General features: G+C 45.8%; 1 long non-coding RNA gene across 1 annotated transcript in view; it reads right to left on the bottom strand.

The window, feature by feature from the left end:
• Positions 1 to 7,277: 7,277 nt before the first annotated feature.
• LOC148537767 (uncharacterized) overlaps positions 7,278 to 24,171 on the bottom strand; it is a 35,950-nt gene continuing 19,056 nt past the window's right edge. Inside the window, exon 5 of the long non-coding RNA XR_015873368.1 lies at positions 7,278 to 7,921. This is a non-coding gene — a long non-coding RNA (uncharacterized LOC148537767). The remainder of the gene's footprint in view (positions 7,922 to 24,171) is intronic.

Here is a 24,171-nt window from a genome sequence, read left to right as displayed (position 1 = left end):
AGCCGTGAACACTCGCTATGGGCGATTGTCGCCCGTCTGCGCATGCGGCAACATATGCATGCACGAACCAGTCACTGCGTCCGCGAATTGTGCGCTCGTAAGTACACAGACTAAACGCTATTTTGAGTGACAGATAGCGCCGTTTGTGGGGGAAGGTGCTTGTGAACGGGGAAGTGGTGCTGCAAACGCAGGCGTGTCTCGGCGTCAAAACGGCGTTCTATGGGTGTGCATAATTAGCATGGAGGCATCGTTGTACACGTCACTTGGTTGTATTTCAGCCTGCAGTGATCACAGTGCTTGCGGTGGGGTAGGGTCGACCTCAAGAGCTGCGAGCAGCTCCGGTGGCTCTCGATGGTTCTGATTAATCAAACACTTCCTGGAGATGACGTGTGTTAAGAAAGAAAAGTGTCCATCTTTAGACCGGAGTGCGTTCGCTCTGCCGTCACTCTCGAAGACATAGAGGGCGTCCTTACACCAAACAGTGCGATCGTGGAATTTGCATACCCGGACCCTTTTGGCTGTGAGAGAGCGCAGCTTAGCATCCAGGTCTGAATCGACCCGAGACCTTAAATAGAGACTATTAAATAGGGAGTTTTCCTTAGTGCAAATTACAGTAAAATAGTATGGATCCTATTATTGCTACTCCACTATGACATAAAAAGCAATAGGGTAAAAAAAATCATAAAATATACAATCCAATATTAAAAACATGACAATAAATATAAACAGTAAGAAGTGCATCTTAATAAAAAAGTGGCTAATGCTTGAGAATTAAAATATATATCTGGTTTCTAAAAATGAACATGACATATTATTAATTTATTCTAAAAACCATTCAACTCAAAGTATATCTGTATACGAGTTTCATCTCGGTTTTAGTAAGTCTCCAAGATGTCTCATGTTCCCTCATTTGTTTTTTAATCTGTCTAATTCCATAAATATTACTAGTCCTTATTTAATATTTCTTAGGTGCTCTGCAATACGGACTTTAAATGTGCGTCCTATATATGATTTTCCACACGTGCATTCTAGGGTGTATATAACATCTTTAGTATTGCATGTAATAAAATCTTTAATGCAGAACTTCTTTCCATAAATTTCAATCTCCTGTATTTTAGAAGTACCGCCCTCCTTCACGTTCCTGCACCCTATACAATTGCGGCATCTGTAGAAACCAATGGATTTTATGGTTCCCTTATCATTAGGCTGTAGATAGCTCTTCACCAATTTGTTACTTAGATTGGGGGCTTTCGTATATATATGCAAGTGGGGTTGCAGGGGGATCAGACAGCACTGTCCCTGCTGCGGCAGCTGACAGCTCAGGGAGCTGCATGCGGGATCCTGCGATGCCTGCGAGATCCTACGCATGCCCAGTGGAGCCGGCTGGAAGTGAGAGACGGTGTAGCATCACTAGGACGATGCGCTGTGTCCTTAGGCAGGGATCATTGGAAGGGGGAGTTTCCACTCCCCCACTCCAGAAGACGAGATTAATACATCTCATAGTTTGTGTTTCCTCCATCACCACGGTAAAGATTGCATTGCAGGGTGCTATTTTACCGGTGGCATGTATTAATCAGCACCTGCCGAAACAGGGGTTCCGAAAGGAGCCTGTCCCTGCGATGTGCTCTGAGGGCTCCCAGGGCTACTGCGCATTCCCGCTGACCGCACGTGCGTCCGTCATTGCTGGGGAACTCTCCGCTGGCTAAATCTGTGGTATATAGTGCGTAGACTACAGCGGGCTACCACCATCATATGACAGTAGCTGTGGGGGCCAATCTCCGGAATGCATTGCATTCTTCAAGTTGGTAAATATGTCAACATCGCATCCCCCATAGAAACCCATGGGGGTTGTGGCAGTTGGCGGGAATGGAGGGATGGCAGCAGGTATTGGAGATATATGCTGCGGTCTCTCTGTCATACATTCGGGGGATACTATATATTTGTGGTTACCCCCCGAATGGAAGTTTACAGGGGAAATGAGCGGCAAATATTTATTGATAAATGGGCCCCAATGAAACGTAAATCAGAGAACCAGTTCATGAAACCTCTGGTAACTGCTTTAGCTGCATGCTAGAGAAAAACAGGATAAAAAGCACTTATTCCAAACTTACAAAAAAGCTGGCTACTGAAAGGAGGCTTTACTACGTGTCATTGCTGTGCTGCACTTGGTGGAGGGAGGAAGGAACTGATGCTGGAACTGAAGTAGTAGAGCTTAAAGGTAAACACCAGAAAGTCAGTTCTTTCCCCCAGTTTTGTAAATTTTTTTACTTCCTTCCTGGACTTCACCTTTTGGTTTATTTGTGGCTCTCTCATGATGCATATGCACTTAACGTTTCTGTACTGTCTACATATCTGTCCTACTATATGTGTTCTATGAGCATTCTCTGTTGTTCTTAATAAAGAGAATAACAATGAATAATAAACAGAACCTAGTTTGCCCAATGGATGGTAAATACTGCTTCTTCATGGTCAAAACCCTTCAGAATTTTGAAAGTAAACAGCCTGCACTGGACAGATATATGCTTTGCAATCAAGAACATTGAAGGCAACACTTTAAGCACCACAGAATTGTACTAAGTGTGTGCGTGCGTGCGTGCGTGCGTGTGTAAATTAGTCAATATGTCAATACGTCAAATTAGTCATCTCAAATAGGTTTTTCTTCCTGCACCTGTAAAGTGAAAATAATGATAAATCTTTTCAGCAGTCAATTGCAAATAAATATGAATCACTGGTCTGGATTAAATCCAGACCAGGAAGAAAAATCTATTTGAAATGACGACTATATAACTATCTGTGGACTAATACTGTCCATCTTTATGATCTGATTATTTGTTTGTAATGTTTTCCTACCTCTGAATGCACTGCAGCTTTTAGCATATCACCTGTTACATGCCTATGCCAATACGTTTTTCAGTGGTGGAATGAAGATTTTCTGACTCTCACACAGTTAGAAGGATTGTATGATTAGTGCCCGGAGTCTACTGAACCTGTCAGTACGCCGTGGCCACTGGAGAGAGAGGAGGGGGCACCGGATGGTGAATGAAAACGGGCCCCCTCCTCTCTAAGGGCCTGATTCAGAGCCGAACGCTCTGACCAGAGCGCTCGCTCTGAATCAGTGCCCTCCTCCATGAAAATGGAGCGGCCTCCTTGCCGCTCGCATAGATGTGGGTGACCACCCACAGCATATGTGAGCGTCCATGATGATGGTCGCGATGGTCTTGACCATCGCGACCATCGGGCTTGCGACGGAGACCCTGCGGTAGGGTCTCGCTGCCGCAAGCCCTGGAGTGATTTTGTCTCTATCAGAGCCAAAATCACTCCCACTGACATCACTAGTGATGTCAGTGGGGCCGACTTCAGACGGTAGGCGTTCCTCTGGGAACGCCTCCGTCTGGCAGGCACACCCCCGGCACGCCCAATAGAGGGGGCGTGCTGTCAATCAACATCGACAGCACGCCCCCTTTGGTGCGAGACCCGGAGCGATGGAGAGCCCGTCGCTCGCCGGGTCTCGCGCATGCGCACGACGGAGCTCCCTCCGTCGTGCGCATGCGCAGTGGGGGAACATCGACCCGCTTGCGAGCGTCCGGCGCTCGCGAGCGGGTCTGAATGACCCCCTAAATACGCCCCTGGGTACCTTCATGCTCACTGAATTTCAGTCATTCTGTGATCCATCTCTGGTCGATGACTCACATTCCTTTCTCTGGATGTTGCAAATCAGTCACACTGATCAGTGTAACTTCACTGCTGCGTGCTTTTGCCGGAGAGCACAGAGAAACTATGTTAATTACCAATTTGCCTTTGATTTTATTCCGGGCCATGCCCAGATCAGGGCCCGGAGATTGCAGGGAGCCAGGTAATTGTCAGCATGGTCTAGGAGAGGGGGCGGGATCCCATGCTGGGCCAGTCCGACAGTTAGTCAGCATGCCAGCCCCAAAGCATGAAAATTATATTGGCCCAGGGGCACTGCACTGGTTTACAGTGAGTGCAGAAGAGTGGGACGGGGTCAAGTGACATTAGGATGTTGTGTGGTGCTCTTCTGGTACATGTTTTGCAGAGGCACAGTAACAGAGCCTAGTGTCAGTACTACTGGCCTGGGCCCCGTTACGGAGCCTCTGTAAAACATTACAAAATCAAGAAGAGAAGCCTGCATTTGTGATGATCAAGGACGGATTTCAGGACCCAGACACGGCCCCTTCGGACACGTCAGGCCCTAGACCAGGGGTCTCCAACCTTTGGCCCTCCAGCTGCTGTGGAACTACAAATCCCAGGATGCCCTGCCACAGTTTTAGCATGCTGTTATATCAAAACGGTGGCAGGGCAAGCTGGGATGTGTAGTTCCACAGCAGCTGGAGGGCCAAAGGTTGAAGACTCCCTGCCCTAGACGGACACCTAGGTTGCCTAGCGGTAAATCTGCCCCTGCTATGTAGTTAGGCGCCATCTTTGTAAGATGATCTACTTCCCTAGATTATTTTATGTACTCCAAATGTTACCGATATTACAGACTAAACGAGATCTGGGATTGTTGAATAAAGCCTTGCAAAAATGTATCTGGGCCAGCAAAAGGCCACGAGTATCATTATTCAAGTTGCAGCAAAGGCCAGAATTGGGGGGAATAAATCTACCCTGCTTAAAACAATATGCTTTAGAAGCTATTTATAGAATTGCTATTGATTGGATAAGGGGGTGTAGACACATACACTTCTAGTTCAGTTGAACAGGCCTTGGTACCAGACCAAAACTTGGTTTCCCTCTTTCATACGTGTCCTGCTCTGTTACCCAGGAGGGTTAAAGATAATTTATTGATATATACTACCTGTGAGGCATGGAGGGCTGTTCGCTCTAATATAAAATAGTCTAAAAATTCCTCACTTTTTCTTCCTTTATCAGGTAATCCTGTCTTTCACCCGCATAAAACCTCTCCACACTTTTATTTATGGTACAAGGGTGGGGAAATATACTATATCAGTTTCTTGATGTTGATTCCTTGCAACCGTTAACGAGAACCCAGGAATTATTCCCATGGTTATCAATCCCTCTGTTTCAGTTTTTACAGGCAGTGAGCTATGCTAAGAAAGTTTACATAAATTAACAACTAATGATTTGGAGTGTGGACTGGATGGTGCGCCCCTCCGCGGAACTCAGGGTATCTTTTCAATCTCTTACATCTACTCACACTGGAGGGCTTTACATAATTCTGAATCATGTCCTATAGGCCTAATGACATAGCTTGCAGATTTCCCAGAGTTGTCTATGCAAACCATCTTGACATCATATATCAAAATGAATAAACAATTGATGTCAATCTCACACATGGAACTACATCATAAAATTTTGCATAGGGCTTACTTTACGCTAAAACTTTTCATTGGGGATGCACCAAATTATAATTGCTATAAATGTCAAGCCTGATTCAGAGTTGGGATTAGAGGGCCTGATTCAGACCCGGTCGCTCTGACAGAGCGCTCCCTCTGAATCAGGGCCAGGTTTTTTTTTTGTTTTCAGAATGGCCTCCTGGCCGCTCGCATAGCTGTGGGTGACCACCCACAGCTACAGCGAGCGGCCATGATGATGGTCACGATGGTCTTGACCATCGCGACCATCGGGCTTGCGAAGAGACCCTTGTGGTAGGGTCTCGTGGCCGCAAGCCACAGAGAGATTTCGGCTCTAACAGAGCCGGAATCTCTCCACTGACATCACTCGTGATGTCAGAGGGGCCGCCCCCAAACGACAGGCGTTCTCATGGGGACGCCTCCGTTTGAGCAGCCACCCCCCCGGCCCGCCCAACAAAGGGGGGGAGCTGTCACTCAACATCGACAGCTCGCCCCCTTTGGTGCGAGACCCGGAGCAACGGAGTGCCCGTCGCTAGCCGGGTCTCGCACATGCGCACGACGGAGCCGGCTCCGTTGTGCTCTTGCGCTGTGGGCCACCATCGACCCGGTTGCGAGCGCTCAGCTCTTGCGACCTGGTCTGAATCAGGCCCAGAGAGAGAGATAGCACTTAACTGTGTACCTGGACAAACCATGTTGCAATGCAAGGGATGTAAACACATAATTTTTTTTTTTTGCATGTAGGGTAAATACTGGCTGCTTTTACATGTAGCCCACAAATACTGCACAGCTTTATTGTTACTCTACAATTTAGATGTCATTTGGACACCTCCCTCCCAAATCTAAATTTCTCTGCACATTTTAAATCTGCCCCACCTGCAGTGCAGCATGGTTTCACCAAGATGATCAGTTGAGAGAGAGATCTCTCTCTATTCCCAACTCTGAATCAGGCCCATAGTACACTGCCTCTAATACCCCTTTTACACCAAAATCCCGGGTCCGACCCTGGAATTTGAACATTGGTCAATCCCGGGTCGAACTCGGGTCGAACTCGGCTTCAGACCCCGTTTACACTGCAACTCGACCCGGATTATTCCCGGGTTTGCCCCGTTCACACTGAACCCGGGTAATCCCTGCTTTTCCCTATAGATGTCATTAAAAATTGACTTTTTAAGGGCTGACAAAGATGAGGTCACAAAAGGCAACAAAAGAGAGGGGTGGGGTCTGCTTACAGCATTGCAGCCATTGATGGCAGACGGAGCACATGTGGGTATTCCCGATGTCCTCACTGTTTTCAGCTTTTAGTTGATTTCAGCAACAGAGAATTGGATGCAGCTTTTTATGATACACCTTATGCCACTTCTCATTATAGTGACCATATTTTTTGTTTAACAGAAATCGGTGACCGTAGATGGCGTGGAGGTCCCGGTCCACATCATTGGCGATGCAGCATATCCTTTGAAGCATTGGCTAATGAAGGGTTATACACAACATATACAGTTGTCCCCGGAAAAGGTCACCTACACTCACAGCCTTAGCTCTGCCCGGATGGCTGTGGAAAATGCTTTTGGACGTTTAAAAGGACGTTGGCGCTGTCTCATGAAGAGGAATGATGTGGACCTAAAAATCATGCCCCATGTAGTAGCAGCCTGCTGCATACTGCATAACATTTGCGAAATTCAAAAGGACCACTTCCTTCCCGAGTGAAATGTGCAGGACACTGAGGTGGGGGGCATTACAAGTGATGCAGTAAGCTACGTGGGGGAGCATGAGGACAGCGCCGAGCTCATCTGGGCCACCATTTCCACAAACCTTCCCTTATTGATTTAAAATAAAAAGGCAAAATTTGATATTCCAAACATGTTTTTGGTTTATTTGGTGTTAAAAGTTTTTTTTTTTACTTTAACCATGTGCATATATTGTGTTTTTTTAATAGAACAGTTTTAACACATTCTCAGATTGTAGAAAAAGTACAAAAACAGTATAAAACATATGACAAACATCCTATGCCCAGTATAAAAAAAAAGTGCCTTATAGATCCCTATATAATATACTATAAAAGTAATAAAAAAATGAAAAGTGCCATCACACAATAAACATGATAATTTTAGCCACACAATATAAAAAAACAAAACTAAAATAGAACATGTACCGGTTGGTACAACGATAAAATATTTAAAATGGCCATGTTTACGGTAATTGCCTCTACACTGTATACTGTGGTGACTCTTGGTTTGTTTGTGTTGTGTTAGGGTTAGTGCTAGGGTTGTAATAATTGGGCCCCATATTGCACTGCCCAAATCTGTGTTCTGGGTACACTGGGGCCTGTGGTAATGCCTGTGTTTGGTTGGGATAGCCACGACCAAATGTGCGCTCAAAAAACAACATCTGTCTCTCCTGTATATCCATTAATTGCCTCATAAATGACTGCTGCATTTCCCTTTCGGACTCTAGAAACCGATCCAATCTAGCATCCTCCTGCCTCTGAATATCGGCATCCAATTCACGGAGATGCTCCACGATCACAGAAGTCATCGCTCTGGCCGCTTGCTCCGACCTGTTGAGCTTCTTCTTTTTGGGTGGCACATTGTAGACTGCAAACGGGAGAAACAAACAAACAAAAAAATAATATGCACTGAGCCGACATAAAGATAGCAGTGGTGTTTGCGTACATGTGCTTGTGGCCTTCTATCTACCTGCACGCTAGCAGCACTCTGCAACAGTTACCATTTGGATTTAAGTGAATGTAGTGTGTGTGTGTGTGTAATGTGGTTGTTTTTCTTTTTTAAAATACTTACTATTAGCGCGTAGCGGAGGGGTCTTTTTAGGGGGCGCAGTCTCTGAGCTTGTCTCAACTACCTCATCTATGGTGGAAGCGATACTGTCAGCATTCACAGATGAATCCATCCCACTACCTTCTCCAGGTTCATCGGTCAGTAGGAGCTGTGATGTTGGTCTGCTTTGCGAGGACGGCAGGGTAACCTGTATAGCCGGTACCTCTTGACTATCCTCCTGCTGGCTGGAGCAGGATGGCGCAATTGAGGAGGACAGTGCTATGGGGTTTGAAAGCGCTGTATTTCTAAAAGCGCTGTAGCACAATTGGTAATGCACCCATTCCTTGCGGCCTGCACCACTTTTGTTGCGGTTATGATCGTGCACTTTAGTGAACTGCTTACGCAAGGCCTTCAATTTATTGACCACTTGCTGCTGTGTGCGTTTTATCCCTCGGGACTCCAGCATCTGGGCTATATTGTGGTACACTACTGCATCTTTCACTGTTCCGGTCATCTGGCGTTTAATTTCTTCATCCGCCCTGATGAGCAGTAGCTCTCGGATATCGGCATCGGTCCAGTTCGATGCAGCACACATGCTGCTGTAGCAACAGGGTGTGGCTCAGGCTGCTGTTATGGCTGTGTATCAGCCTGCGTTTGGAGCTGCTGGTCAGGCTGCAGTTCTGACTGTGGCAGCCAGTGTATCAGCCTGCGTTTTGTGGGAGTTGGTCAGGCTGTGGTGCAGGCTGTGTGCAGGAGGTTAGGCTGGCAAGTAATGGCTGCGTGTGCCTCTCTCTGCAGGGCCCTGACAAATGACATCATCTGCCAGCGCCCCAGAAGCTCCAATCAGCTAATAGCAGAATGTAGCCGGGAAAAATAATCCGGGTAGCACCCGTTCACACTGCCGCATGACACGGGAACAACCCGTGTTCAACCCTGCTCTCAACCTGAGTAAGATTCCCGGGTAAATCAACCCGGGAAATTTTTCTGGAAGCCGTTCACACAGAGCATCGACCCGGATTGACCCAGCAATAATCGGGTTATTCGGTTGGTGTAAAAGGGGTATAAATCACACCCTGCATAAAGATTTTTGAATTTCCAAGGAATGGGCATTCTGAAACATATATCCCAATAACACTAATACCAGGGGGCGTAACTAGAACTTTGTGGACCCCACAGCAAAATTGTGAAGGGCCCCCCACCGACTCAGGTCTACAGCAGTGTGGGCATCCTAACCTCTGGGATGCCGATTACATCCTATATGTATTGTATATACATACACACATATATATGTATATGCACATGTAAATATACATATATACACACATATATATATATATATATATATATATTCTACATGTGTATATATTACTCACTCCTTGGTGGGTCTGGGTGTGCAGAGGGAGGGGTAGCCCTGAGTGGTCCTGGTTGGGTGGCAGGCCAGGCAGAGTGCAGCACTAGTGGGTCCAGGTGCGGCAGCAGGTAGGGTGAAGGAACAGCTGGGGGTCCTCTCTCTGTCTGTGGGCCAGCGGGGACTGAATTGTGGCCTGGCAGCTAATCAGCTCTCTGCCGGATGGCGCTCCACACGCCTGTATAGTTTGAATTAGGGATGTGCAGGCTCGGATAGGTTCGAGTTTGCACGTGGAGTTCGGATTTTTCCCTCCAAAAAAACGGAACTCAGAACGAGGCAAAACGTCATCTTACATGGACGAACATCATCATTCCTGGACAAAAGACCAGGAATGATGATGTTCGTCCATGTAAGATGACGTTTTGCCTCGTTCTGAGTTCCGTTTTTTTGGAGGGAAAAATCCGAACTCCACGTGCAAACTCGAACCTATCCGAGCCTGCACATCCCTAGTTTGAATATCGGGCTGGCTGACCCTGCGGCCGCCGGGAGTCCCCTATCACCCATCTTGCGAGGTGAGTCAGCAGACTCTTAAGTCCAGGGGAGGGACCTGCCCCATGGGGAACTGGCCGGGGCTCCCTCCATCCCTCCCACCCTTTCTTTAAGCCCAGGGAGGGGAGTCCGACAGTGTTCTCATTCCCCCCGATCACCACTGGCCGACTATTGGGCTATGAGTGGAACCGACCCAGCCTCCTGCCTGCCTCCCCTTTCTGTTAGCCCAGGGAGGGGCCAAGTGTGTGTGAGTAACTCTCCCCCACCCCGGCACGGCCGCCCGATCTACTGCCGCAGAGTTTTAATAAACAGTAGAAAAGCTGCACTGTGCAGGGAGTTGCTTGCTGGGCCGGCGGGCCCCCTAAGCCCCGGGCCGCATAGGAAGCGCACCCCTTGCACCCTCCATAGTTACGCCACTGGCTAATATACACCACCTGAAAGGTACTCGCTTATTGCTTACTATGTTGGCGGCTGCTACCAAAAAGGCAATACTATCTCAATGGATAGCTCCAGATCTAACCACTATGTCTTTATTGTTTCCTAAAATATAATTTTTATTTATGATGGACCATGCTTGCCGACATTCTGGCTGCCCCTTCCGGGAGGGAGCAGCCAGATCAGCATAGCAGGGGGGTGTGACCGGTCAACTTACACAGCATTTGTGGGCGGAGCAGGGGCGTGGCCACACGATCGCATCAGCGTGAATCGCGTCATCGGCCACCCCCACTGTGGGATTTTTTTCTTGAAACCGCGGGGGGTGGGTCGGGGGGATCGGAGCGGGCAGCTACCACCATGAGGCTTGCCTATCTTTCTGTGTGGTCAGGAACAGCACCCAATATTCGGGAGGCTCCCGGCTGAATTGGGAGGGTAGGCAAGTATGTAATGGACTGGACGGAGGCATACCAGTGCAAAGATAATTTAGTAGAAACATTTTTTTATACCTGGATGCTCTATCACCTTAAATGGAATATATGGGAAGGATAGGAATATATGGGATGCTCCATCACCTGAATGAGAATGAGAAGCTGTTTTCAATTAACCTCTTGGCATAAATTAGAAATCCTCACTAATGGTGCACCTTTCTGAAAAGCAGTATTTTTTGAAGGTTATAATATTCCATATGTCTGTATCCATGTTTTTTTCCTATGTCTATGTGTGTCTTGGGACAAACTCATTCATTACTCAAGATAGAGATCTTCTACTGAAATACATGCTCATTTGCGATCATACCTCCCTGAGTGAGACTGTCACTGTTACTGTTAATGTCCTGTTACCAACACTATAACTTCTAATGTCGACTGTATGCGAAAGTCAAATATCAACAGACATTAATGTTTTTATTTGCATTTTATTGTAAGGATTAAAGCTTGTATTTTATCTTTTGTCAGCTCATCAATAAAAAATTGATTGAAAAATAAATAAATAAATCAAACATCTACATTTCTGTTTATTTCTCTACATAGCTGCCTGTTTCTTTAAACTGTACCAGAAAAAAAAAATATTACTGGTTGCCATGTTCATCCATTTACCTTTGTAATGGTTTTAATAAGTATCTTTAGTATTCTTTATACATTATTATATACTAAAGGTCAACACCATTTTATTGCAATAACCTTGAATTGCATGATGGATCTACAGAAATTGTCTACCACATACGGTGGGCCTGATTCACAAAGTAGATGTGTACACAGTTTCAGCGATTATGCGCATGTGTATTAGTAGCATTGCACATGCGTCAAATTTCATTGGCAATTACACTTGCAGTGTAGATTTATTTGCAAAATAACTGACAGTCAGGGACCGTTTGTGGGCGGTAACGGGTGAGATGGCACAGGCGACCTTTTTAAGTGCGTGTCTATGCCTACAACTGCGATCCAGTGAAAATGTCTCAGGCATCAGTTGCTGCATGACCAGGGCTGTAGAGAGTGGTCCCGGGCCTGGGTACTGTAGGGGGGATGGTCTAATTGTGACCACACCCCCTACAAAATATTGTGACACTTCGCACCACAAATGGGGTGCCATGTGCCCCTCCGCAAGGGGCAGATCCAGGTGGGGGCGGGGGTTAGTGCAACCGCTCCTCCCGCACATCAGAAGGGACTGCTGTTGAACAGTCTCCTCTCACTTTGAAGAGCCACAGTGCAGAGATGCTTAATTGCTGATTATTTTCTTTAAAAGCACATAATACAACACACTAGCAACTTATCCATACTTACCTACTCTCCCGGAAGTTGTGGGAGGCTCCCAAATTTTCAGGTAGCCCCCGGCACCCACCAGAAGAGTGTCCAGATCTCCCGCATCCCACCCACTTCCTAGTAAAGTGGGCAGGATGAGGAGATAATGGTTGGGAATCGCGGCTCAGTATGGAGATGGTTGGTTTAAATGACAAGAAAACGCACAATTTTTCCCCACCCCCTCCTTGCGGTCCCGCAATTCACGGCAGTTTACCATGGCAAGAGCGGAGCCTAATGACATAGCAGACTAGCCCCGCCCTCCCCCCCCCAAAGTGGCCAGCTGCGTTTCTCCTCCTGGCTTCTATTCTTTCTAAAAAAAGTGGGCAAATTTAAAGTTATCACACAGGCTTTAGAGGTTTGTTCATGACCAGCCACAGACTGGAAGGGTTTGTTAGCAATCATGTCACATTTTGTATACAGGCCATGCGTGGAGCAACTTACTTGCATTTTGCTTATTTTGAATATTTGTAATGAGCTAAGGGGCTGTGTATTATGAGCATGGAGCTAACAAAAGAATTCTGTGCTGAGAACTGTCTATGTATTGTATTGTTTATTTTCTCCACCACTATGTTGGGAAAACAGGGAGGAATTAAGGTAACATCTAAAGGCTGGAGTCAGTGCATTAGGACAACACTTGCAGGACTTCCAGAATAAAGTATGAGCACTGCCAATTTATAATTGAAGGCCAGTGTCAGCTCCAATTGTACCTGAAGTAGACACCAAGCAGTGACCTGCTCTGAGCCAAAAAAAGAGACAGCTGGGCGCACTCCTATCACGTGTCCTGTAACATCTTGTTGTGTTTATTATTTGGCAGGTCATATCTTGTTGGGCTGGTTACTGGACATTACCAGTTTGCTGTATTTGGTAGAGGCCTGTGTATCAAGGTCATGGAGTTGCTATGGTAGATATTGAATCAGAGCCGCAATAACAATAGGGTTGCCGCCCAAAGGCCTCCACATCAGTGTGTGGGGCACTATGGCATATGTGAATTACATGCCAGCATATCTTATTGACAGTTTTATTGGTAGGGTCCCCACAAGTTAGTTGCCCTGAGTCCCCCACAAACCTGCCCTTGATTGCGTGAGAGTGTGGTGATCTGCTACATGTGAGGAAAGGGTTAAATTATTATGACGTCTGATAGTTCAACCACTTCCTCACATAACTGGGATGGGTTATCGCCTTCATAAGGCATGAAAGCTCAGTCTGAAATTGGCCATTAGGAGGAAAGTGCGTTAATGTCTTGAAGATCTGTGAAATGTCTGGCTGGGCTGCAAACTGGCCTAGACTCTCAGACTCAAAGGTTTGTTTGCAGTATACGGTTTGCTTTATTTTGATTGCTCTGCACCAGCTGCATTGTATGATTACCTGCACTTCTGGCAATACTAAGCAAAACTGGCTTGTCTCCTCCCTTAGTCATCAGTGCCCTCTATGGGTGGGATTTGATATTGTATTTATCGTATTTGCTTATTTTTTTTTTAATGTCGTACACTGGACTATCTATCAATAGCATGCCAACATCAGCTTGCTTTGTGCCTATAATAACCAGTTACGGAAGTCTGGTTCTGCTCGCATCTCCATAAACTGCAATCAGAAGCAGCCTTTTGTGAGGTAAATGAGTGTAGCCACTGGACTATAGATAGACAATGTCTAGATAGACACCAGATGTTAGACAGTTAATAGTTAGACAAGGATAAAAGTTCGACACAGACAAAAGTCAGACACACTAAAGATAGACATGTAAAAAGTTTGACAGGTACAAAAAGTTGACATGGTCAACAGTTCGACATGAAAATGATCGACACAAAAAATGGTCGACACTTTTTTAAATTAATTTTTTAGGATTAGGGTTAGGTTTAGTGTTAGGCACTTACTGGATGGTTAGGGTTAGGCACCAGGAGGGAGGGTTAGGGACCATGGGGAGGGTTAGGGTTAGGGTGAAGATTAGGGCTAAAAAACAAAAACAAAAATTGTCGACACATTTTTTTTTCTTTTTTTAAGATTAGGGTTAGGTTTAGAGTTAGGGTTAGGCACTTACTGGATGGTTAGGGTTAGGCACTTACCCAGACGGTTATGGTTAGGCACCAAGGGGAGGGTTAGTGTTATGGTGAAGATTAGAGCTAAAAAAAGAAAAAAAATTTGTTGGCAATTTTTGTGTCGAACTTTTGACCCTGTCGACCTTTTGTACCTGTCAAACTTTTTACATGTCTAACTTTAGTGTGTCTGACTTTTGTCTGTGTCGAACTTTTATCCTTGTCTAACTATTATCTGTCTAACATCTGGGGGTAAATTTACTAAAGTGAGAGTTTTTAGAATTGAGTTTTAAAAGTGACGTTGCCCATAGCAACCAATCAGATTCTAGCTATTATCTTCTAGAAAGTGCAAGTTAAATGTTAAGTAGAATCTGATTGGTTGCTATGGGCAACATCACTTTTAAAACTCACTATTAAAAACTCTCATTTTAGTAAATGTACCCCCTGGTGTCTATCTAGACATTGTCTAACTAATTACTGTCTATCTCTTATACCACACCCCATTGGAAGGCATTCGAGTGGCTTCTGCGCTTAAGTACACACAAGTACATGAAATAGAAGGGAAAGATGGCCTTGCCCAAAGGATCTAAAACGTAAATAAGTATATTATCATATGCTGTACCACACATGCCAATTGTTTACTACCTCACAGTATACTGTGCTCGGATTTATGCAAGGCTTATTAAAACATATCTGTCACAAGCTGTACAGTATGGTCTTTTCGCCATAGTATAGTGGTCTATGGTTGGTTAAAAGGTTATGCAGTATATGCATGTATATAAATACAGAAACAAACACGCTGTCTCACTCATTGACATCGGTCAAACCGATCAAGCTCTCAATCGAGCATCATCGGTTCCAATCCGATTCTGCCCATTCCTTCAGTATTATATATCCAGTCCCATTCCAACCTGCTGTTCATTAAAGACATTCTATTCCTGTCCTTATGTAAACTAGATACTGACAGATTTACTAATAGTGTTTTAAAGTTAGTACTTGACAAATACAATAGAAATATTCTATGGTTTTTCTTGACAGTTGTATACTGTGCTCACTCCTGGGGATCACTGTCTGTTTGCTCTGTTCAGAGTGTTCCAGTACAGGAAACCACATGCTGTTGTATCTGCACCCAATGTTCTGCCTCCACGTCTGTGCCATCTGTTTTTTTTCAGAGCACAATGACAGCTAGCAATACGTAGAGGTCAAAATAGTAAGGGTGTCTGCCCTCACCTAAATTTCCACTTTTTTTTTTTCCTTCCTGTGTGGACCACTATAAACATGGTTGGTGGCTTTATAACTGCCCAGTGATAGTTCTTATTTTTCAACTGTTGCTCAGTAGGACCTGGCTACAGTAGCTATACTGGGCCAATGTGCAACATATTTGCAAAAGCTGCTACCTTGTGCTTACTTCTCTTGCCAGTTTATCTCAGCAGAATGATACTGAAGATTGCAAATTACCAGCTGTCAATCTGACTTAGTCAGAGTGAAGACACTTTCTGGCAGGATCTCTTCACTCCATCACAATTTTTACATATCATAAATAGTTCATTTGGTATGGAAACAGATTAAGGCCCTCATTCAGAGCCGTACGCTCTGAGCAGAGCGCACGCTCTGAATGAGGGCCGCCCTCCATAAAAATGGAGCGTCCTCCTGGACGCTCGTATAGCTGTGGGTCACCACCCACAGCCTATACGAGCGTGCAGTTTGATGGCCGCGATGGTCTTGACCATCGCGACCATCGAAAATGCGAGCCGGAGCCTGCGGTTGAGGTTTTCAACCGCAAGGCCCGGAGTGATTTTGGCTCTATCAGAGCCAAAATCACTCCCACTGACATCACTAGTGATGTCAGTGGGCCGGCTTCTGACGGGAGGCGTTCCCTTGGGAACGCCCCCGTCAGGGAGGCACGCCCACCAAAGGGGGCGTGCTGTCAATCAACATCGACAGCACGCCCCCTTTGATCAGACACAACGAGCGAAGGACTTTCCTTCGCTCGTCGCGTCTGGCGCATGTGCACGACGGACCTCCCTCCGTCGTGCGCATGCTCAGTGCAGACCATCGACCCACTTGCGAGCGGACAGCCGCTTGCGAGTGGGTCTGAATCAGGGCCTAAGTCATTAGTCAGGGCTGCTATTCCCTATTCTTTTCTTATATTAGTTTTATAATCACTTATCCCACAGAAACACAAAATATAAAAACTATATTTCTCCAAAACTTTCCATCTAGAAGGGACTGCCTCCATTCTACCAGCTGAATGGATCATTGCATCACTGGAGACACAAGGCACCATGCCAACCCTTATGTACCTGCTCAACCTAAGTTTACTATGCTATGCCAAATTCTCTGCAGCAATTTCACTTGGGAGTCACTAATTCCTGTAATTTCTGGTACCTACCAAAGAAGAAACATCAAAGTAGTATAGTCTTCTCCAATCTACCTCTCTCTGAGTGCACCTCAAACTGATGGACCATTAAAATGGCTTACTATGAACCTGATTTAGACGGAGTTGCAAATATTTGCTAATACCGCAGCTAATGGGCTTCCTACTGACATGACCATCGGCTGCAGCTCTAATACACAGGTGTGTATAAATAGTTGCACCATCGATCGGACATCGGCCTCACCATCGGACATTACAACAAGCATATGTATGACGGTACATGACCACCGTGCCAGTGGAACTGTCTTTCAATGCAGTCCCTGACACCGACATGCCTGCTATCCCCCTAGTCACCACCCAGGAACGGACATCAGAATTGATTGGATCTCTGTGCAATTCTGATCTGCTTCCACCGGCGATAACCGTCGGAACGCATGCACAGTCCACCCAATATTTTATTCTATCCACCTCTGAATCAGGACCTGTGTTGTTTTACCCATGTTAGTTGCAGCCTCAATACATGCAAACTTCTCAACCTCTACAAAGAATCCCCATTATTAATACAAATTATTAAAAATATTGTATAAAATTACCCGCGGCTGTGTATAAGGTGTATATAATACTGTATGCAGTCGGGAAGCCGGCGGACCTAATCCCAACAGCCGGCTTCCCGACTGTCATATCCCGGCAAGGGTCTAAAGACAGGCATCGATATGCCGACACCTGTCATTAGACATACACCGGGAGCCCGACGCCCGGCATCCCGATCGATGTCTGTCTGCAGACCCTTGCTGGAATATGACAGTCGGGAAGCCGGCTGTTGGGATTAGGTCCGCCGGATTCCTGACTGCATACCGTATTATATACACCTTATGCACAGCCTGCGGGTAATTTTATACAATATTTTTAATAATTTTGTTCAAAGTTTATGTACATACACAAAATTTATTTATGTTACATATACACCTCATACACTCAGCCTGAAGGTCATTTTATACAGTATTTTTTATAATTTTGTGTATTGAACAAAGTCTGTGTACATTGAACCATAAGAAAGTAAAGGTGTCACTGTCTTAGTAACGTTGAAAAATTTGCATATTTGGGAATATTCCATATTTCGGAATATTTGGATATGGGAGACTCAGTCTGTACTTGCGTTTCTAAGTTTCTAATAACCTGATAGGCTGGGCATCACTTCTCCCCTGGGTTCAGGTTACTATAACCACTCATTTCTACCTGTTTCACTGTTTATGGAGTACAAGCAAAGCCTTCCCCTGACATAATTATCTCCTCTGACATTCCAGCTCTCACTATCTGGGACATGGCACAACTTCGGAGACATGCCTATATTTTACTACACTGTCACAGTCTCGCAACAAAAAGCGAATAAAAAATGATCAGTGTCTATAACGAGCACCAACATTTTAAATAATTAAAATAAAAAATCATACTGTCTCTGATATCCTCCTCCCATTTACCACATCGGGGCTTCTGTTTAGTTGGCAATAACTTGGATCTGACTATCTCACAAATTAGCTCCATGTATCCTAGTTTCAAGAATTCTAGATTCCTGAAACCATAAATGTGCTTCTAAAGTATTCGGGCTACTTGCTGAATGAACAGACAAAGGATCTCTTGTCTCTTGCCAAAATAAGACAAACCCTCATAAGGGGCTAAATGTAATAGCCTCACAGTTTCCGACACTGCGAGATTTATACGAATATCCCCGTATTTTTAATGTGGGAATCATCATAAAGGCTAAACCAGCTTGGGAGACTCGCAAGCTGACAGCAGCATCAGAAACTCTGAGACTTACATTTAGCCTAAGGTGTCTAGTGATAACTTAAAAAAAGGATACTTGCACAAGTTCCTACAAACGATGACAGTGGTGCAAACATCGTGGCAAAAGAGTAGATGGTGTACTTCAGTTTCACACTTGCCATCTTTCCATCTTGTATTAAGTTTAATAGTCATATACATACAAGCGTCTATGGGCTCAGTAACAGAAAACTTTGCCAAGACATCCTTAATGCATATGGACAAGCTAAAGCTGATAGCATCTTTCATTCCGTATCAACTTACCACAAATGGAAATTCTCAGCAGTATTTTATTGGCTGATCTAAGCTTGATTTTGGTTTTGCAGAGGAGTCTTAGTAGAAATGTGGCTATCTTAATGCTGGGTTCCCTAGTAACAGACAGCTTCAAAGCAAGGCTTCAACTTGATCTCATACTGCAGCCTAAAATGCCAGTCCTGCAATCACCATGTTTTTTTTTTTATCATTAAATGTTTAATTAATATTTTATAAAAATAAATATATGGTACAGAAGAGAAAAACAGAAAGAAAGCGAGAGTGTACTGCTACAGTATAAGGAGGAGACACGATATTACATGTTTACACCATAGGTTCACTTCTTACAACATATCATAGTATTCGGTATACTTAACAAAAGAAAGGTACCAAATACATTGATGCACAATTACGGATTCAGTAGAAAAAGGGGAATTCATCAAACTAATGGCAAGAAATGGAGGTCCATCCCAGACTGGGACGCAGGAGTGCCCTCCCACTCTGTAACATATTGGTGCCATGTGGACCATTACAAACCAGGTGAGGAGTCCAAAGTAAAGTAGGCCAACTCTAGGGTTTCTATCTGAGAATTATAATGAACTGTGATAGGATCACTGGTAAAGTGGTCTGTGGCAGGTACATTTGTCCCAGATTCCTGTCTTTTGTGTTTTAAACCCCCAGGAGAAAGTCTGCAGTGTAGCAGGCTTGAGTTTCGGTTTTTTGAAAAGCCGGTTTGGGACCTGGGGGTTGTGGGTGAGAGGAGAGGGAGGGCTCCACCCACGGCCACTCCAGGTTTTGATTCTCGCAGCCTGGTAACAGGATTGTTAGTTTTCCACCTGAGAGTGGCCAATATAAGCCTAGTTTGTTTAGGGCTGATTGTCTCACCTGGGAGAGCAGGCAGGGAGTTTGCTCAGAGACACTTGGAAACCTAACCGTGAGTGTTGTGCTGTGCTTTTGTTGCTGGCGAGGGCATTAGGCCCTGCCAGGTTCTGGTAGTGAGGGAACTACCTGTGAAGTTAGTGCCCCGACAGGGCTAGGATTTATATTTATGTTTTCTTTATGTTTCTGACATTGTACAATAAAGACTGGCGCCGACCAGCTTGTACTTGCATCCAGACTGGTGTGCTGCTTCCCTGCTGCTGTGTGTGTGTGTAAGGAAGGAGTCCTCTACCCAGGAGAGGGACCCCCTAACCTAACTGTGTCACAATATGGTGGAGAATGCGGGCAACCACACACACTAAAGTTGCAGCAAGAGGAAAACTTTCCATTTAAAAATTAAAGGGACAGACACCCAATTTGTGAGTGTGGAAATAACACTGTGTCCTTGGAGTCCCATAGAGGAGGCGTCAGCCAATGCTCAGAGAGGCAAGGTTCAGCTTCCAACCTACACCCCAGGACAAAATGGAGGACATTATTAAGGCCTTGCTCCAAGCTACAGCAGCTCATCAGGAATCTACCAGGGCTCAGCAGGAAGCTACCAGGGCTCAGCAGGAGACTAACAAACTTCAGCAGGAATCCGCCAGGCAACAACAGGTCACCATTGAGGAAACCCGCCAGGCCTTAGCGGAAAACAGCCAGGCCATAAGAGAGGTGGTACAGCACCTGGTCGCCTGGCCCAGAGATGTTAATACTGGTCCTCCCACCACCACTCACTCCGTACGAGCCAGTCACTTCCTCCAAAAGATGACTTCGGGCGATGATGTGGAGGCCTATCTCGCTGCATTTGAAAGAACGGCCGAAAGGGAAAGTTGGCCCAAGGAGCAGTGGGCAAGTCTGGTGGCACCTTTTTTGTCTGGGGAGCCACAAAAAGCATATTTCGACTTATGCCTGGCTGATGCCAAGGACTATAAAAAACTAAAACAGGAGATCCTAACTCGCTTGGGAGTCACCACCTTTGTTCGTGCCCAACGGGTACACCGCTGGGAGTTCCATAAGGACAAGCCTCCACGTTCACAGATGCATGACCTCGTCCATCTGTCCTCAAAATGGCTACAGCCCGAGACGCTGACGGGACCACAGATCGTGGAAAGGGTCGTGATGGACCGGTACCTGCGATCATTACCTGTGTCTCTGCGCAAGTGGGTGAGCCATGAAGACCCTAAGTCCGCGGACAAGTTGGTCGAGCTGGTGGAGAGGTACGTGGCGGCTGAGGAGCTGATGAGTATGCCCCACCGAGCCCCGATGGCGCACCAGCGAACTCCCAGAGACACTGGTAAGACTGTTCCAGTGGAGAAGGGTGCTGGGCGGTGGAATGTACCTAAGACTGAGGGTGTAGAACCTGGACACAGGCCTGCCAGGCCGGGAAGGTTCTTGCCCCGTAAACGACTAGACATTAATATGACTCAGTGTTTCCGATGTGGTGGCTTCGGCCATATTGCCGCTAATTGTGCACTTACAACTGAACCTATGCAATGTGATACTGCTCATGTCTACCGCAGGGGGTCTTTCTTTGCACAGACAGCCTGTACGGCTGACCGGCAGGCTGAGACTGATAAGCACATGTGTGTACTCACTGTAGATGGCAACCGAGTAGAGGCACTGATAGACTCTGGTAGCTTGGTGACACTTATAAAAGCTGAGCTGGTGAACCCCTTGAGGCATACAGGGAAAACTGTTGATGTGACCTGCATACATGGGGATACTCGATATTATGTTACGGCTGAGGTGAACATCGAGACACCATGTGGCTCTGCTATAGTTTCTGTGGGTTTGGTGCATGGTCTGGTGTACGATGCAATATTGGGGAGAGACTTTGCTCACTTCTGGAAGTTGTGGGAAAGCCGTTTTGTTCCAGAGGTGAACAACCCCGATCCATTTGAGAAGGTTGTCGATGTAGTGGAGGAGGGAGTTTCTTCTGAGTCAGAGTTATTCCCTTTTTCTACTATGGTTGGTGAACTAGAGAATGCGGAACGTGACGGTGGCCCGCCAACTGATGTGCCTCCCATTGAGGTGGGAAGTGTTGTTGGGCCAGGTGATCGTCTGCCTGATTTAGAGGTCAGAAGAGAGGTCTTTGCCTTCGAGCAGTTGAATGACCCTACTTTGGTAAAAGCCAGGGAGAATGTAAAAGTAGTTGATGGTAAACCCGTAGACCCTGATAGTCCTTTGTCCTATCCCCACATGGCAATGTGTCAGGATTTGTTATATCAGGTGACTAAGAAGGGGGAAGATGTTGTGGAACAACTAATAGTTCCCAAAGCCTACAGAAGAACAGTGTTGGATCTGGCCCATGGTCATATAACGGCAGGCCATCTAGGGGTAGAGAAAACCACTGAGTGAATAATGCAGAGGTTTTTCTGGCCCGGGCTTCATAAAGAGGTATCTGACTTTTGCGCATCCTGCCCTGAGTGTCAGTATCATGCTCCCAGGCCACATTTTAAGGGTCCACTAGTTCCATTGCCTATCATAGAGGTGCCGTTTGAAAGAATAGCGATGGATTTGGTTGGACCCTTAATGAAGTCTGCCAGGGGACACCAGTATATTCTGGTCATAATGGATTACGCTACCAGGTACCCGGAAGCGATCCCGTTGCGCAATACGTCAACCAAGACCATTGCCAGAGAGCTAGTTCATGTCTTTAGCAGGCTGGGTATACCTAAGGAGATACTAACTGACCAGGATACACCGTTTATGTCCAAAGTCATGAAAGAGTTATGCCACCTGTTCAAAATCGAACAGTTAAGAACTTCGGTTTATCACCCCCAAACCGATGGGCTGGTCGAGAGGTTTAACAAGACGTTAAAACACATGCTTAGGAAAGTGGTCGACAAGGATGGTAGGGATTGGTACTACTTATTGCCGTATTTATTGTTGGCCATAAGAGAAGTTCCCCAGTCCTCCACCGGGTTTTCACCCTTCGACTTGTTGTATGGGAGACACCCAAGGGGGTTACTAGACATTGCCAAAGAGACATGGGAGGGGCAGTCTAGTCCTTACAAAACGGTGATTGAGTATGTTTCTCAAATGCAGGAGAGAATTGCTGCAGTAGTGCCGATAGTGAGAGAGCACCTGGAACAGGCTCAACAGGCACAGCAGAGGGTATACAACCGCAATGCTCGGTTACGCAGCTTTGCTCCTGGGGACAGAGTGTTAGTATTGGTTCTCACTGTGGAAAATAAACTTTTGGCTAAATGGCAAGGGCCCTTTGAAATCGTAGAAAGAGTGGGGCAGGTCAATTACAAAGTTTACCAGCCGAGGAAAAGAAAGCCGGAACAGATATACCATATAAATCTGTTAAAGCCCTGGAAAGATAGAACGGTACTGTCGGCCGTCCGAGACCCTCCAGTAAGTCCAGGGCCCTTAGTTCCCGAAGTGACAGTGGCAAAAACCCTGTTGGCAATTCAACAACAAGAGGTCAAGGAGTTTCTGATTAGAAATAGGGTGCTGTTCTCTGACGTACCTGGGAAAACCTCGGTCATTAAACATGACATCATCACTGACCCAGGGGTTAAAGTTAATCTAAAGCCCTATAGGTTACCAGAAGCACAAAGAGAATCGGTGTCGAAAGAAATTAAAAATATGCTAGAGTTAGGGGTTATTGAAGAATCACATAGTGAATGGTCAAGTCCCATTGTGTTGATTCCAAAGCCCGACGGGAGTGTGCGTTTCTGCAATTACTTCCGAAAGTTGAACAGTGTTTCAAAATTCGATGCCTACCCGATGCCAAGAGTGGATGAACTGATTGAGAGACTAGGGACGGCAAGGAATTTAAAACACTCTTGACCTAACCAAAGGGTATTGGCAAGTACCGTTAACCGAGAGCGCCAAACAAAAGACAGCTTTTTCAGCGCCAGAGGGCTTGTTTCAGTACAAGATGTTGCCCTTCGGGCTACATGGGGCACCTGCTACCTTCCAAAGAATGATGGACAGGATTCTAAGGCCCCATAGACGGTATGCGTCTGCTTATCTGGATGACGTGGTCGTTCATAGTCCTGATTGGCAGTCTCACTTACCCAGGGTGCAAGCAGTGTTGGACTCCATCTATAAGGCAGGTTTGACAGCCAACCCAAAAAAGTGTTGTCTAGGCATGGAGGAAGTAAAATATCTGGGATACACCACTGGCAGAGGCCTGATAAAGCCTCAGCTCAATAAAGTTGATGCCATACAAAACTGGCCACGGCCTCTAAATAAGAAGCAGGTGAGAGCCTTCTTGGGAATTACGGGGTACTACAGGAGGTTTATACCCAACTTTGCCACCATGGCAGTCCCACTGACTGACCTGACCAAAGGCAAACAAAAAGTCATGGTAGAATGGAGTCCTGAGTCAGAGAAAGCTTTTCAGGAGTTGAAAGTAGCGTTGTGTTCCCAACCAGTCCTGATGACTCCTAATTTTGAAAGGGAATTCATAGTACAAACCGATGCATCAGAAGTAGGTATAGGAGCGGTCCTGTACCAGAACAAGGAGGGTGAGGAACACCCTATTTTCTATCTTAGCAGAAAGTTGAATGTACATGAGAGAAACTATGCCA

Source organism: Taudactylus pleione, unplaced genomic scaffold, assembly GCF_031769625.1.
Source record: "Taudactylus pleione unplaced genomic scaffold, aTauple2 ptg000044l, whole genome shotgun sequence".
Taxonomy (NCBI): domain Eukaryota; kingdom Metazoa; phylum Chordata; class Amphibia; order Anura; family Myobatrachidae; genus Taudactylus; species Taudactylus pleione.
Note: the sequence above shows the minus strand (reverse complement) of the source record. Positions and strands in the feature narration are given on the sequence as shown.